The following is a 14,169-nucleotide window of genomic DNA, read 5'->3' as shown; positions in this document are numbered from 1 at the left end:
CTAGTCTTTTGCATCTGTACTCAGTGTCTCTGTACTGTCACTGCAGCCGGGGAATGACTCTACCTATATATAGTATAGTTGTGACGTCACAAATGTACAGAAGTCCTGACGGCTTGTTTAAAGTCACAGTTTCTGAATATGGGCTGTGTGCTTTTTTCTGTGGATTGAGCATTTTGATTCTTTAGCACCTCAACCTGCTTTGTAATCAAAGAAGACGTGGAAACTCACTTTTTCGCATTGTAGGACCTTTAAGTGAATTAGCAATAATAAACTAAACAGTATAGTAGAGAGGAAAACAAAGAAACCAAGAGGTTAAAGGGACTGCTCTGCATCAGAAACATCTTACCTGCTCCCTCATTAGTGACAAACTTTCCAGTAAGTTTTATTTAAATAACTGTATCATATGCAAACATGTAATAGATATATATAGTAGATTATATGAGCTCAAAAGACTGGAGTGCACATGTGCTGGTGCTGCCGCAGGAGGCAGGACGGAAGCTTGATGTGAGGGTGGTGTGTACAGGAAATGTGAGCTTTTACAGGCTTGAAGGTTGAGTAGGAGCTGGGCTTTACTCCAGGATCCACCAGCAGCAGACGGTAGGTGCTGGGGGCTTTATTACTTTTCCCTGAGCAGCTCACCCTAATCCCAGGGACATGAAAGTCTCCCTCCTTTGAACAAAGGCAGGACATGAAAGAGAGAAAGGATCAGAGAAACAGCAGCTCTGCGAGACAGTGGAACAGGGGATAAAGTGAATAAACTAAAGATAAAAGGAAGAGTATAGAGGCTTGATTGATTTTATTGTTTTTTTTATCTGACATGCACAGCTTCATTCATAAGGACGGACAGAGCGAGGGCTGAAGTGTGGGCTGAGGAGTCAGTATAGCGTGAGTGTATTCAGAAAAAAGGAGAGCAATATGTCATAGTGGGAAAAGGGGGAGGAGGAGAAGGATGGAGCACAGGAGAGAGCGGTGAGAATACCCTGCGGAGTGAGAGTGCAAGGGGATGTATAGAGTGGGGGGAAAAAAAGGAAGAAAAAAAGGCAATGAAGTGGACTCAGGATGTGGGTAATCGGCACCACAGCAAGAGGGGGCAGACAGGGCAGCACTAAGTGGACGTGCTTTCATAAACAATGCCAGAGGGGGACGAGAGGGTAGACAAGGTGTGAAGAGGGCCGCAGAATGGGCTCTGTGTGTGCGCAGTTGAACAATACAAAAGGAGGTCTCCCGGTGTGAAACATGGACCACTGGAATTCTGGGCTCTTGCGGAGGGCAAACTGTGATTTGACTACCCACAATGCTCAGGGTCAGAGTTCAGGGTTCAGGGGTCGTATGGGGGATGTCGCCAGTGGTGCAAAATAACGGATGCATTGTAAACCTTTGATCTTCCTCCATTTCCATGTTTACTGTTAATAAACTCCACTTTTCCAATTATATACTTTGTAATGTTTTTACATTATTGGATATAAAACTTGATCTAACTGATAGAAGGTGTTAGTTTACAGCCTCAACCCCCTCAGAATAAGCCTCGACTACTTCCTTCCCAGATTGCAGATATCGTATCCTTTGCTTCATTACTTACACCCCTCTCTTCGCTCTCCTTTTCCTCTTTCCTCTCCATGTCGCCCTGTTATGTTTCTCCTCTCTGCCCCAACCTGTGGCCTCTGGGTTTTGAGGAAAGGCAGAGGACGCCTTTGAAGACGGCGACAGCTAAGTTTGTCCGGGGCCACGGCCATGAATGCACGTCTTTGTCCGCCTCTCTCTCTCACGTCTTCATATCCTGCCCCCGCTACCCTCCTCATCCTCCCTCTGCCCCCCACAAACTCACACGGACACGCTCATGCCCTCGCTGGGGCCCCCCTTTGCACAAATGACCCCGCTAATTATGTATTTAAGGTATTTGGCTCCTGTGAAAACAGCTTTGGGTTAGCGGTGGAAGATGGTGGTGGTGGTGGTGGGGGGGTGGGTGAGCAGGGACGTGGGGTGGTCCATGGTCTCATGGCTATCATTACTGCCCAGCGTTTTATGTAAACATCGGATTAGGGCAGCGAAGGTTGATTGAGGAGAAGGATGGAGGAGGTGGTGTTGGTGGTGGGGTTTGGCAGAGGGGTAGGTAAGCGGGTCGCCTGTGCTTCTGAGTTCTGGTCTCTGGTTTCACCCCTGGGTGGCAGTCCCTCAGAACCTTTTCTCTCATCTCATCTCACACAGGTTATGATTTATTAGCAGCACAGGAGAAATGACACAGCATGTAAACACTTATCTTCTCTTTTTATGATGTTCTTCTCTCCTTAGAAAACTAATCCCAAGTTTGAAGATCTGTTTCCAATCGTCCTCGTCTGTAACAAACATATGAGACGATTTCCATCCCTCTTTCTCCCTCTTTGTTAAAATGCCATGTCACAGTCCCATCACCTGTCAGGTCTCTCAGCCGCCACCAAGGATGGAGCCGTCCCGCCATGAGTAGCCCCCCCCCCCCAAAAAAAAAGACAGCTATGAAACCTAATCGTTTTGCTCTGGTTCCCTCCGGTCACGGGGCAGACTGATGCTACTGATAAACCTGAGATGGACAGCAGCCTGCTCGGCCTTTCAGCAGGTTTCCATTCTGACACAGGACCCTTCTCTCCGCTTCAGCACCAGCACTCTGGTTCTGCATCACATATGATATTCTTTTACTGAATCTCATTTTTTACACTTCTTGTTCCTCAGACAACTTTGTCTTTCAGAGACTGTTGCAGAATCAGTGCTAAAGCAGAAGCACAGCCCTGCCTTTCTACATTCAGAGTGGGGGAGAGTCCATCGGGCTGGGGTGGAAGAGGATTTAGTTTTGAGTTCCGCAACAGACAAGGAATCACATTCTCCTATGTGGCAAACTTCACCGCAAGTTGGCAAAAACAAACAGCAAACAGCGCTAATCCATTCAACCCAGTGCATACAGGGTTTACGGGTAGGAATTCGTTTTCACTTCCTCTCAGTCAAATCCGCCTGTATCTCTTTTAATTGACTGTGCCAGTGTCTGTGGAGGTTGAAAGAAAGCAAGCTGGAAATCCTCGCTGACTGATCCATTAGTATTCAACTTGTACTATGTGACTGGAGGAAGCCTTGCAGGGTCTCTGTCAGGTCTTGTTAAATGAAGGGAGGGAAGAAACAGGGAGGCAAGGAGGGCGTGGCAGAGGAACTACCGAGAGTGTAGAGGTCTCTGGAGGGAGATAAGTCAGGTTCTAATAGGAGCTGAAGTTTGTATGTGTTGTAATTACAAAGGGAGATGCATGGAGTCACTGCCTCTACTGTGTGTGTGTGTGTGTGTGTGTGTGTGTGTGTCTGTGTGTGTGTGTGTGTGTGTGTGTGTGTGTGTGTGTGTGTGTGTGTGTGTGTGTGTGTGTGTGTGTGTGTGTGTGTGTGTGTGTCTGTGTGTGTGTGTGTGTGTGCATGCATGTTTTCCGATGGGAGTGCAGCTAGGAAAGCCAGTTTTCCTCTGCACATCAAATAAATCAAAAGTCTACAATTAGAAAGAAGGAGTGACCAGTGTTTGGTTTGCGGGAAGAGAGGAAGAAAGCTTGGAATGTGTCACTGCCATTGAGGAATGAGGAGTGTGTATGTGTGTTTGCGTGCATGTTTGTGTGTGCAATTATACGTGTGAGGTCGGGAGTAGCCGGCCCAGCCAACATTCTTGGGCAGCAGTATTATTAACTGTGGTGGAACCATTATCAGTGTTTACTTTGATCCAACCACCATCAGAGGAGTAATGGACTCGACTGAACCCTGCCTCTTTCTCTTTTTCCTCTCAGAGAATCTAGTCTTTATCATGATGCCCAAGATGTTCTTTACCTCATTATTTTCAACGCAAGAAGGACTGGCGAGCTAAAGGATGCCTCTTTAAGATGCTGACTATGGTGTGTGTGTGTGTGTGTGTGTGTGTGTGTGTGTGTGTGTGTGTGTGTGTGTGTGTGTGTGCGTGTGCGTGTGCGTGTGTGTGTGTGTGTGTGTGTGTGCGTGTGCGCGTCTGTGTGTGTGTGTGTGCGCGTCTGTGTGTGTGTGTGTGTGTGTGTGTGTGCGTGTTTGCATCCAACGCAGACCATCAAAGTCACTGATTTTTTTGATGAAAGATGTTGAACTTTCTCTGAAGTTAGCCAAATACAGAGGGCATAGTTCTGTCCTATGTCCCATAATTCAACAGTGTGAAAAGACCACCTAGTTTCACAACTTTACTACACCACTTAGAAAGCACACACACACACACACACACACACACACACACACACACACACACACACACACACACACACACACACACACACAAACCGATATCTTATCTTTAAAGCAACACTAATGGCAATAGACAGGTCAGACACACACACACACATACACAAAGACTTTCTTGTGCTCACAGATGAAATGAAAAATGACTTGAGCTACATAAATGCAGGACTCTGGACATCGGTGTGTGTGTGTGTTCATGTAGTTTACATTCAGAGTGTGGGAAAGACTGAGGAAAAAGCCACACACCTATCTGTCTGATGGGGGTATGATGAGAGCATCACAGAACAGGCCGCACACTGTTCACACCGGCTGGCAGGTGGCAGATGCACCTGGTACAGAAGTGTAGCTGCAAGCGCACACACGCGCACACACGCGCACACACGCGCGCACACACACACACACACACACACACACACACACACACACACACACACACACACACACACACACACACACACACACACACACACACACACACACACACACACACACACACAATGTTGCTATTGTTAAGCTCGTCTTATACAACAACTTAATGCTACTTTGAATGTTTTCTGGTATGTAACAGCAACAACAGTAACACAATAACCAACTAAATAACATAACATAAGACAAATAAGGTGCAATGAAAAAAAATATGTAAAAAAAATATGGACATAGCCTGACGTTGTCCAACTGCCAGCGTATCCAAAAATTGGCAAAGAGGTAGAGCGTAGATGGAGCTGAGGCAGGACAGCAGCTTGTCCTTACTGTAGTTATGCAATACTTTAAGCCTTAAAATAGTGTAAATGCGTGAAAAAAAAAAAAAATCACCCCCTGTACAGTTTTCATGAAGGGGGGTGTAGCTAATGAGACCAAAACCATTTTTTTGTACGAGGCTCCAAACATGTTTATTTCTCTTGTAAAGTTGAGCATTTTAACATGGGCCTCTATGGGAATTGACTCACTTTTGGAGCCAGCCCCAAGTGATCATTTGAGGAATTGCAGTTCGGTTGGCTCTGTGTTTCCTAGCAATACACTACACAACGTGTACATAGCGCACTACTAATAAATATAAGCTCAAGAGCTCACACCCGACCCTTCCTTGGGTTCTCAGCAATACACCCATCAAGCCTGAAGTCTATCTTATAAACTTTTCGAGAAAACTAAAGAACAAACATCTTCCATTTTAGTTAGATTTTGACATTTTCATCGGCCTCACAGTTTTTCACATTTCTCTTTGCTCTAAGATGATGTCATTGCCGAGTGTGCGGACACACATGCTTGCACAGTTCCCCACTAAGCCCAATGCTTTATATTCAGTGGTTTTAGACTGACCTGAATATCTCTGACATGACTTTCACCAAAGCTAATAACAGCAACAGGATAACTGCTACCAGTACTGCTGGAAGTTGCCTGGCAAAGTTATTGTGATGAGAAACAGGCCCAGCAGCGGTTGGGAAACTCAGCGACCTGCATGCCAGTTTGACTGCACCATTTATGAGTTTAATTCAGGTTCAGTTATACCCCCTTCTCCTTCCCCTCACACACACCCCTCTGTCTCTCCCTCCCTTTCTCTTTAACTCTCTTTCCATGAGCTAAGCAGCATGTGAACACCTGCTATTTTAAATGACATACTCATTGTCGTGCAGAGCTGGAGGTGTAAATCATTGTGGGCCACTGCGTGAGGCGGCCGTGCGCATACGTTCAAACATACTGTAAATGACTGACACTTCCAACCCACTAACGCAAAAGGAGGGCAAAACAGAACATGTGCTCAGTGTCCAGGAATTCATCTTTCACTCCCCCTTCCTTATTTATGCTCTACACGACAGCAGACACAGCTATCAGAGTCTTTGTAGATTGTTCAGTAGCGGCTCAGTGCTGTCTTCGCTGTGGTGCTGAAGTGTGTGTGCTGCTGTAACATCTGTAAATGTGGTTGTATCTACAGCCATGCTAGGCTGTACTAAAGAGCAGCGATGCTTTGAGTTAAACGCTTCACCAGGTAATGTTTACCATGATCACTATCACAAGCCTTTGCTAATAAGCACTGAACAAGTACATCTGGAGATAACTGGAGGGTCATTAGTTTGGAGCTATTTGGTGATAAAAAATTAAATACTGAACAAATTAAAATTATATCTGATGATGGTGCTTAAGAAAAGGTCAGGGGATCACGAGAGTCATTGCGAACATTTCATGGTAACCCATCTAATAGTTGTTGATACATTTTAGTCTCCAAAGTGGTGGACCAACCAACCACCATTGACTATGTTCACATGCACACTTACATTCCACTATTTTTCAGAATATGAGTATTTTCCGAAGTGTGATATGCCAATATTATCTGCATTCTTTGTATAAGTATATGGTACATTCAGAAGTTGTATCTAATTTTGTTTTTTTTACTGCAGTTTGCAACAGTTTATGGTATGTTTACAGCAGGGGTGCCCAATTGCGGTCCTGGAGGGCCACTGCGCTGCATGTTTTAGGTTTCTCCCTGCTCTAACACACCTGATTCTAATCACGTGCTCGTTATCAAACAGCTGAAGCTTGTGATAGGTTTGAAAATCGTTAGAATCAGGTGTGTGAAAGCAGGGAGAAACCTAAATCATGCAGGACAGCGGCCCTCGAGGACCAGAATTGGACACCCCTGGTTTACAGCTTGTGGTCAGCTCTGTACATTGCGAAATACTTTTATATCAACAGGTTTTTGGATAGAAAAAATATCCTATTTTGCTAGGCTTCAAGTAAATGGGAATATTAACTTTCTTTAGCCATGTAAACAGCTTAGTATGAATATTGTCTTTTTTGAAATTAGAGCAAAAAAATCAGAATAGTGTGTGCGTGTAAAACATAGTCATTGTTATCCCTGCCTCTAGCATGGCTAATAACTTCAAGGCACCAGCACCTTATCAGAAAAAACTGGATGAACTTGAAATGATGTGAAAGTAGTGATAGAAACTGAAAAAGTTCTGAAAAGTTTAATTACTTTTTATGGTTATGAAAAGGGTTTGTAAATCCCCAGAAGCTTATAGCGTGAAATGAGAAAGGGTTTTGAACATTACTAGACAGTTTGAACAGGAAAACATAATTATATACTGTATATATTTTTTTTTTTTGATGAGCGAGTATGTTTGAGAAGATATGCGCATGTTTGTGAATTCACAGAGAATACGTTGTCTGATGCTGTGAACAAGTGCTGAGTAGCGGGGGGTCTGCTGGGCTGTGAAGGGAAGTGGTCTCTAAAGAGCTCAGTAATCCCTGACTGTGCAGCAGGAGGCTGAGGCCATAACTCCAGGGTGAGTGCCCTGGGACTCGAGCCTCCTTTTCTCTGCCATTCTCTCATTGTAGCTGTGGACACTCACACACAGTGAAAGACACAATGCTTCGTCATCATTCCCTATTGTTACACTGCTAATCACCTCTCTACTTTATCTCAACTGAGCTTCTTTTTTTAAGACCTGCAGGGCACTTAAGACTTTGAATGCATTATGTCAGATGGAACTTCATTCATTTAAACTGAGCTACTGATTCAGTGTCGGGCAGTAACAGGATGCAAAGAAAAACCACACTGAAAACCAGGACTTTAATACAAAACAATTTGACAAGGGGATGAAGGGCAGGTGGAGAGATGGGAGGAGAAGCTCAGGTGAGGGGAATGAGGTGATTAGGCAGGCGAACAGGAAAGGAGCTGATTGGCTGGGGAAAACTCTGGGAGTTGGGGAGGACTAACAAGGCTGATTCAGGTGTGTGGATGGGCAAAGGAAGGAAAGGCAATAAACAGAGGAGGAAAAACAATCAAAGTTATGAGCAATGTAACCCATTAGTTTTACTGTTAAGTAATAAGTAAAGTAATGTATTTTACCCCAGTGAATTATATTTAAGGAGTAGTTTATTATAGTTTTCTAGCAGCTTGCCCTGCAGTAGTGTTGTGCTGTGACATTGTTCAGAAAGAACAAACTGAAAACATGAAAAGGAGTGCTCGGATGTGGAAAAAAACAAACAGTAAAATAGAATCAATGAAGTTGCTCTTTGGTCAGAAATATTCAAGTGTCCAGTTGCGTGCCCAGTACTTTCCGAACACATGCATTTTCACTCAAACCTTACAGCCTCTCGCTTGTACAGGCGCCCTACTTGTCTGGACCCGCACAGATAAGTAGCGCACCTGCACAAGCTTCTTAGACGAGTAGCGGAAGTATTGTAAATAATAAGATTTTAGCAAAAATGCATGTCTTTGGGAAGTACTGAGCATACTGTTCTGATACTGTTTTGCTGCTGTGAAACGTAGTTTCACTTAGAGCATCAAGACTTCTTTCCAAAGTAATTCTCCTGCTCATATTCAGGCTGCAGCCCGTGTAGCATTATAAATGCTTTCTGCTTTATATATGTGATATACTGTACGTGCAAACTCAACCAAAAATATTTTCTTTTGCCCACTTTCGTAAGACTGAATCAGAAGTGCAGTGAGAGTTTATGTTGGAATAACATAACAACAGGGATTAAGTGTGATTGCGGTGAAAGAAATGCCTCGGGGGTGTGCTCTAAGTAGTGCGAGACCGTTGATAATGTCATTTAGTTTTTTCTTCTATGTTCCGCCTGATCTAATCACTCCAGTATTCTTTTATTACCAAGCCTCTAATGAGATCACTCTGTACCACAAGTAAAAGCAGTGGCTTTGTCTCTGTGCGCAACAGCGTCAACTCTACCCGTTCAAAGACCCATTAAAAACAGATTGTGCTGTTGCTCAGCCTGACTTCTGAATCCCATTAAAAACACCCCACAGAAGTGAAACAGTCATTAGCGAGTGAATCAGCTTTAGTAATTAACTCTCTCTCCCACTGCCAACTATTGTGTTTATGGTTCTCCTAAGAAAAAAAATCCCTCCAGGGCCACAAAGCGGCGAGATGCGAGTTCCTCACTGACGTAATGTTTTCGTTTACCTGCAGTCCTGCGGGCAGGAAGTGAGAAAGAGCATTTAGATGATGTGTGATAGGAAAACAGGAAGTTGAAGTAAAATAAACAGAATTTTCGGTAGATAGCTTAATTCCCTCAAGCCCAAACAGGTCCAACAAGGGACTTCATTGTAGCTGAGGCCTTTTGATTCAACAAAGAATAACACCACACGTTTCCAATTTAGGATTACTATGCTTGTGTGGTATACAGTAATTCTGTTTATTTAAAGAGTTGACCTCTATTAGCTCAACATGTAAATGTAAAATATGATACACAACCAAAATAATTATATGCAGCACATGTTTACGTACCTGAAAAGAGCTTAATCACCTTATTCTGTCCTCTTGAAGCGAGCAGATCCAGCTGGGTCAAAAAACGCTTTCTGCCTTTCTGGCCAATTCTAGTATGTTTTATTCCCGCTGTCATTCTTAAAGTTCAACTTTTTTAATGCAGCTGTAACTAAATAATGCTTCCTTTTAACGCTCAAGTTTTCCTTTCCCCACAACCGGTATCAAAGAGCTGGCCTGATTCTGTCTGCGCTGTCAGTGCTTCAAAGGCTGTGTTCCAGAGCGGGGCTCTATGACGTCCAGTGGCAATGTTTCAAATCACCTCTGGTGCAGTAGATATAAAGATAGCATTCATCTATTGACTGCTTTATGTTCCCACTGTGGCACAGATAACTACCTTACTGTCTCAGGACAACAGGGCCTGTGTGGACCTTTTGTTGCTCTTATGCCAGTGGCGCAAGTGTGCATTTCAGCTTCCAGTTTATCCGAGACATTGAATGCTGAAGGGTCCGTGTGTATATGAGAGTCAGAGAATGAGAATGATAGTATATGTACACCAGGGAAACCAATACTACAACAGGAAATGTTAATGCATTGGATAATTTGATGATATTACAGGCTTGAGACATTCATCTTTGAGCAAATTAGGACAATGCCTCTTTTTTATGACAGTGCTTGTCACTGAGCCTCCTATGTATATGTGTAATGATATGTAAGGAGAGAGGAGAGCAGGATGAGATAGAGGTTAAGTGAGAGAGCGTGAGAGAGAGAAAGTGGAGGAGAGGAAACCAAAGAGTGAGGGAAAAGAAGCTGATAAAGAAAAGAGGGCAGCAGGCAGAGAATAAGGAGATTCGGTAGAGATACAGGCGACCGGCATGCACTGTATTTCAGGTATGCAATTTAATAAGACGGCCGCATTTAATCAGATCAGGAATCAGGCAGTTTACTTTTGCTGGATTTTTACCCCAAGTTTGTAGGGTATGATGAGTGATTGATTGACAGTAAACAGGCAAGTTAAGGTTCCCAAATTATGCTCATTATCACATTCATACTTGTGTTTTTTGTTTCCACTCAAACATGTTTACCTACTTTAATGTTCAAAAAACACATTATTTTTCTCCTACCTTCTGTCTGAATATACCTGAATTCAGCCTCTGTCTGAAACGCTCCGTTTGGTCAGTGTTTCCGGGTCTTTTGCAACTGCGCTCTCTGTGTCTCTGCACCATTGTAGCCGGTGAATGACCGTAACAGCACTGTACCAGTACTTTTTACCTTCATACTTTCACATTATTTCTATAGCACCTGCTTTTTAATAAACAAAAACCCCTTGGAAATCACACTTTTTTTTTTTTTTTTACAAAATGGGACCTTTAAAAAAACATCTGGGAGGAATGTCATCCTTCTGCATGTACGTGTTGTGAGATGTACATGTCTATGACGTGTGTATGTGTGTGTGTGTTTTGAAGATTTTGCAGCAGCCTTGGTTCAGTGCAAAGCTCTCCTTCTGTTGTTGACCTGCTGCAGAGTTGATGGAGAAGAGAGATAGAAGAGCAAACAGTGGGCATGTCAACACCGCTCTGTTCTTTTCTCTTTTTTTCTCCCTTCATGTCGTTCTCCGACCTGCGATAACACACAAAGATGAGAAATCAAATCCCTGAAATCCTGGCAGCAGCAGCAGCAACATTCTCGTCTTTCTTTCCGTTCTTCTGTCTCTTTTCATCTCTCGTTCCCAGACTGAGAACAAATGGTCTCATCAGGCTCTGGTGAGGCACAAGTCTCTGGTTGTGAGTGCCAGGCTTAAGTGCGGGTGGCATGCTCTTTCTGAACTGCTGTGTTACACTGCGGTTGGTGCTACAAGGTGGCATTGCGTGGTCTAGTGTACAGAGGAGTCACGTAAGTCTTCTGGTTAACCTCAGAACTTCTACACAATGGGGTCGCTGCACTGATTGCTTCATGCTGGTATATGGGGATTTGTGAGACTGAAAGAAAGATCCACTTCCACTTTTGTGATCAAAAAAACAACATTTGATCACCATGTTGGCTTTTTTCGGAGGCTTGCGCTTTTTGGTAGATGCTAGCTTGAACCATTTGAATAACCTTATAAGTAATGAGATGTGACCCTAACCCTGCCTATTAAACCTAACCTTAACCTTTAGCTATAGCTGCTAACTTAAGTGCTTTTTTCCCTTCTCTGGTGCGGCCATCTCCCTCCATGCAGTGCCTGAACATTTTTCCACATGGGCTTTGTAAGCAGTTTGTAAGAAAGTAAGGAAAAGTAAGTAACCACCGTTACATTTCACTGGCCTCCATTCTGCTTGGTGGTGTTTACTTTACCTGTTTTCCGGCGACTTGTGACGTCGAAAGAAAAACCCTGCATTTATGCTATGCTAATTCCTGGTGTGTTGTCTTCATGTTCATCTAAAGAGGTAAAACCGTCGTGGTAAAAAGAGCCTGGAGGATAAAGGAGGTAACAGATGGGGGCTTGAAGGAGAGAAGGTCGACAATTTTGGCGGCAGACACAGACGGAGTCAAGTAATGTTGTTGAACACCTGTTTGTGCTGCAGGTCACAGTACCATTGAATGATACTTTGTAAAACACGGCCTCCTTGACCTGTTCTGTTGCTAATAGCATGGGAGGGTAACAGATTGTTTTTTCTCTGTCTGGCTTTGTTCAGCCTTTTCAGGCATGAAGTATTTTCTATTCTTACACCAGTATTAAAGTTTTACTCATTTTGTTCGAAGTTGTCTGATCAAGAGATGCATTCAGTGGGTGGAGATCCGAATGGAAGCTTCCCTCTCTGAAAATAGCTCTTGACAACGAGACCAAAAGCAACAACAGAGCAAGTAGACGCCAGATAGTCCAAGGAAGATTTTTTCTTATTTCTATTTTCGAGTGTGACTTTGTGTGATGAGAGATCAAAAACAAACTTGCTCACTGAACTTACAGAGGTGCCATTGTGTGAGTGTGTGGCCCTTGAGCAGCCAGAACTGCCTTTGTTTTACCATATGAAACAAATCTCACAAGCCGGAGCCCAGGAATTCACTGCTGCTGTGAAATCTCAAGCGCTGTGGACCGCACCGCATCACCCACTAGCCCGTGACCTCTCTGGTACCACAAAATCTGAAATTTCCTCAATTGCAGGCCTTAACTTCCTTGTTCTTCATCACATTGCCAGGACTTTCAGGGTGTCTCCACAGTGTCAGCATTGTGATTCATATCCCGTGGCAATGGAATGCACCAGTGACTCTGCTTTGTGGTCTGCTTTTCACCGAGGTGGCAAAATGACAGCATGTCTTCAGTGTCTCTCTCAGCTCCTCATGCGCTTAATGAGTTATAGTTATTTCTTACTATTGATGTAAAAATCCAAATCATTAACTTTACTTGCATCTTAAAAACCTCCCAGGGGATGAGGTCGCAGCTTTTTGTTTTCATGTCAGAGTTGTGATGGGGGAGCCGGGCCAGTCTGCTCACACGTCTCCCAACAATCCCAGTGTCACCTCATTGACCTCTAACCTCTCACCCCTGCAAAATAGTGGGGTCACTGTGCGACTGACAGCAGCTCCTGTTGCTACAAACAAGGCAATAAGGCGACTGTGGCTGCATACAGCTCACTAACATTCATAGAGATGCACAGCTGTGCAGACACTCGTGGGCTTCCTCACTGACACGCATACATGAAATCACTTCACAATAGCTGACATACCTGTTTAATCGCTTTATGCTCTGCTGTGGCATAGTAGGGTTCCTGTTGGAGTAGTGAGAAGGAGCTGTTGAAAGCTGGTGTGCTTGTTTTTTCATAAGGTCATTTGCTCAGATTCCATTCCTGAGCGGTGCGTTTTTATGTCTCCAATATCCAGGTGATTGCCTCTTAGAATAGCTGCCAGTTAACCCAGTTAACTTAAAGCGTAAGTCGGGTGTTAATGGACCCCATGCTCTTTTTCGGCATGAATATACTGTACATCAAATAAACCATCAAGACAGTTTTTTCCATTGATGAACTATTAACAGAGAAATCCCAGAGACACTAACAGTCATTAGCTTGGTGCGGTGCGATGAATGCACAAAAAACTGCCTTTTTTTAACCACTAATATTGCTCAAAAAAGCACCAAACCTCTGCAGTAGCATGATAAGTGGCCCCACATATAAAACGAAGCACCAACAACGTAGAGAACCGAGAGTTTATTAAAAAATACTGTTTTACAATGCTACAACCCTTAGCAGCCAGCTACATCCATATTGACAGGCAGCCCAAACAAGTCGATTACCGAATGCTCTGGAGTTCAGTTCAATACTTTCCTCCTTGAAATAAACTCCAGGACATTCAGTAATTGACATGTATGGATTGCCTGCCAACATGCTACGGCTTGAAGTCTTGTAAAACACCCTTTTTTAACTCGGGTTTGCTAACTACGTTGCTGGTGCTTCTTTTATGTGTATTTTGCTATTTTGAGCAATATTAGTGGTCAAAAAATGTTGTTTTGGATGTATTTATTGCACCGCCCCAAGCTTACCAGTGTTAGCCATTTCTGGTTGTTAGCGTCTCTTCTGGATTTCTCTGTTAATAGTTGATCAACGGAAAAAATTGTCTTGACGGCTTATTTGATGTAAGTTCATGCCAAAAAAGAGCATGGGGTCCATTTATGCCGGACTTGAACTTTAAGTGCAGCTTTGTGCGTGCTGTTATGTATAGT

Source organism: Echiichthys vipera (assembly GCF_963691815.1).
Source record: "Echiichthys vipera genome assembly, chromosome: 17".
In the NCBI taxonomy this organism is placed as follows: domain Eukaryota; kingdom Metazoa; phylum Chordata; class Actinopteri; order Perciformes; family Trachinidae; genus Echiichthys; species Echiichthys vipera.
This window is presented reverse-complemented; position numbering follows the sequence as displayed.